Source organism: Halyomorpha halys, unplaced genomic scaffold, assembly GCF_000696795.3.
Source record: "Halyomorpha halys isolate HHAL.00 unplaced genomic scaffold, Hhal_1.1 Scaffold9230.1, whole genome shotgun sequence".
NCBI classification, from domain to species: domain Eukaryota; kingdom Metazoa; phylum Arthropoda; class Insecta; order Hemiptera; family Pentatomidae; genus Halyomorpha; species Halyomorpha halys.
In genome coordinates this window covers 1-3,705 of record NW_027113565.1, presented here as the reverse complement: position 1 = coordinate 3,705, position 3,705 = coordinate 1, and the positions used below count along the sequence as shown (strand labels likewise).

At 26.3% G+C, this 3,705-nt stretch overlaps 1 long non-coding RNA gene across 1 annotated transcript; it reads right to left on the bottom strand.

Annotated features, from left to right (window-relative positions):
• Positions 1–420: 420 nt before the first annotated feature.
• On the bottom strand, positions 421–3,526 carry LOC136796666 (uncharacterized). Its single transcript, XR_010844418.1, has 3 exons — positions 3,235–3,526; positions 714–867; positions 421–613 (listed from the first exon to the last, which is right to left on the bottom strand). It is a non-coding gene; the product is annotated as an uncharacterized lncRNA (long non-coding RNA).
• Between the last annotated feature and the right edge of the window lie 179 nt (positions 3,527–3,705).

Sequence of the window (3,705 nt, the reverse complement as noted above, 5' to 3'; positions counted from 1 at the left end):
ATAGGGAACATTAAGGTCTTTATGTATGATTTTATTTGTGACAAAGTAAGGAGCATTGAGGATTTTACGAAGGATTTTGAATTGTAAGGATTGAATACAAGAGGAATTCGAAGGTTTAGTAGAGCCCCAAAGCTCAACTCCATATGTCCAGATTGGCCTTATTACAATCATGTAGATCAGTCTTTTGTAATGTGTTGGAAGTTTAGACTGTTTGTCTAGTAGTGCTGTAATAGTCTAAATCGACATGCAATTTCCTCTTTCTTCAATCTTGTACAGGGATTCCAAGCCATTTTTTTAATACAAACTTGCAGTCAGCAAAAAATATTTATAAAATAAATATAAACACAGTCTAAAGGCAATATATATATATATATATATATATATGACAATATGTGTACATATTATTGTTTGTTACCTGAAAAGCAAAAACCATTTCCTCATTTATTAATTTATGGCCATACACAAAAGTAGCCCCATCCAAACCAAAATTCAGAAAGTTGACTACATTGTCTCCAAAGCACTTCAATATGTTCCTACCAGTCTCCCACCTTATGGTACAAAGGCCGAATAATATCTGTAATGTAACACCGGACAGCACTGTGTCCCACCTAACCTGACGATGATATAAGAAGAAAAAATTAAAATCTATTTCACAATGATCTATAAATTTCATAAAATATAAAAAAAAAAAAATATATATATATATAACTCACATATTCAGGATGCTTAGAAAAAATAAAAGAAATTAATAAGAAAAATATTACTCCTAGTAAAGAAATGAGCCTCCTCCTGTTATTAGATGTATCATAAATAATAAAAACAATAAATGCGATTGCAAATGCTGAATGAATAGCATGCTTCATATACCTAAAATAAGAAAATCAGTTATTTACACATATATATTTAATTAATATAAAAAAATAAATTAATATATAGTTATGTTTTTAATTAATCTCATGCAACAAGTAGAGGCTGGATTATCATATAATTAATTATTTATTTTCTTAACATCTTTCCAAATTCGTGCATTTAAGACTGATTTCACCATTAAGAGTTAGGCTTAATTCTAAACTTGCCAATTGTTGTAGAAAATTGTTATTATTATTTAATTTGTAAATAAAACAATGGATGGCAACATTGCTTCAGACGATGGAAAGACGATGTTCCCTTTGTTTGGCTCAGTCGACTGTTGGCGTCTTATGAAACACATTCTTTGTTTTTTGTTGTAAAACCCTCCCTAAATCCAGAACACCTATGAGCTCTTTGGGACTTAACCAGACTAAGGATATAATGAGGAGTTCAGTTCCAGAGCTGGGTTAGAGTAAATTCAAGACTGCACTAACATTTTACTCTGCAATGAGCCTTAGATACATTAAAATAATTTTTATTAGTCTAATTTTTGTGAATAAATGTATATTGCACATTAGTAAGAAAATTTAAACTACTCAAAAAGGCTATATTTGAAAACAACCAACTTGAAATATTAAAAAAAAAATTTTTAACTTAAATTGAAATTATACAATTTTTTTATATACTTCAAGTAATATAAAAGTATTTATGTTAATAAAAACATACTTGAAATTTAAAATAAGTTTTCAAATACCATACTTCAAAATTAGTTATTTAGTATTTTTATGTTATTGATTCCCTGGGTGATGGGTGAGCAATATATTTAAATATTTAAGAGCAAAAAATATTTAGACTCTTTTTGAAAGATTAATTATTTGTAATTCAATTTGGTACTGTTGTACTGTTTCATAAAGTAAGTTCTAACTGCTTGATTTCTTTAAAATTAAAAATTCACTTATACAGAATCTTACTGGTTAGCCCAATCGCTATTATAAAGGATCTGTTAAGAGATTTCTATTATCCTTCTGAGGGAATTTAGCGAGTGAAAATCATCTGTTGTAATCTAGTTAAAGCAGTAATAATGATAGTGTTAGTAGGTTTTGAAATTTCCCACAATTGGAGCTTGTTTTGTTGATTTAATATTTTTGTTTATAAATTTTAATTTAAGAAAGAGTAAAAAAAAGGGAAAAGAAATTCTAATACATTGAAAAATTTTAATAAAAGGCTTGATTGTATTTGTTTGCCATTCAGTCTTTCACCATCTAGGTATCTGTTATTAGCTCAAAACTCTTTTAAGAGCCTCTTCAAATAGAATATCAAAATGTTTTAAACAATTTATTTTAAAGCAAAACTAAACAGATTTATGTTTTTTTTTAAATTTCATTAATACTGGTAAGTATTTGAAATATAACATAACATTTGTTCTAATTATTTTTTCGTTCCTTGTCTTGATTATATTATTATACTTTTAAAAACCATTATTTATATTTTATTTGCTTGACTATACACGATTTTTTTTTATAATGCTTTGACGTTAAATTAAAACGTGATCACTTGTACATGCTAGTATATTGTTAGTTTTAATATTCTTGATTCTTGAAAAAATTAGTTTAGTTTTAGTATGAAAAAGTCATAAATGACAAACACGATGGTATTGTTGACTAAAAATCCAAAAATGTCCTTTGAAACTAAATTCCATAGCTGTAAAAAAAAGCAACACAATATTGTTTGTTTTTTTCGATAAAAACAATAAAAGTTTTTTGAAACCATAAATTAAAATATTTCATCTTTAATTTAAGCAATGATAGATTTGAATGTGATTAAAAAATGTTGAATGAATTGGTCAGGGTTTTTGTGTTGAATTTTTTAATTCAAAGATTATTAAGAATATAATGTTAGCCTATTTGTTTATTAATTTAAGATATTTATTTTTTATTTTTCTAAAAAAGGAGAATTTAACCTCTGAACATTATGAAAACAATATTTAAAAAATGAGAGATAAGGTTTTTTAATAAAATAATAATCAACTATTTTATTAAGTGTCTTATCATGATAAGAAATATTCATTTCATTATTGAAAATTCCATATTTTTCAGGAAAAAATTGTTCTTGATGACAGTTCAATGTTCAGTTGCTTAACCTTGTAAAGTTTTTAATCTTCATTTGATTTATCTCAATATCAAGAATTTTCCATCAATGTTTCCAATTTCCTGATTTTAAATGTTTTGATTGATTAATTTTTTTCATTTAATTAATTACCATTTGAAGTTATAAATAAAGATTTTTTTTTTAAACTGATTTGTAAGTATTCAAAATAATTAGGAAATTTAACCATCAAAAAAGCTAAAAATGTGATAAGGTGTATGACATATGATTTGTTCTCACCTTATGTTTTTCACATGAGATATACATTTAGAGAACCTTTTAAAGGCAGGATAAAAAAAAGGTTTTAACCCTTTATAATAAGTGATACACCATAAAATAGCAACGATATATAAAAACGCTCTGCCATAGCCATAACACCAGTCTATATGGCTTCCTGAAAATAATACAACAAATAATTGATTCATAAATTTTTTAAATAAACCCAAAAATTATATAATGTTTAAAAAATTTAGCTTTAGTCCAATTAACAAGAACTTTTTTTTTTGTGGGTAATAGCATACCAACTGGTAAAATTTAACTTATACATCAGATCATAATAAATAAGTATTGTTACAAACAGATACACATGTACAATAGGGATGATAGCTAGCCATTATTGGCGAATGAGTTTAAGTGTCACCTTAGCAACCTTGGAGCTGCAGAACTGTGTTCTAATGATGGTAATCTACAGGATAAACCCTGCCCCCCCCC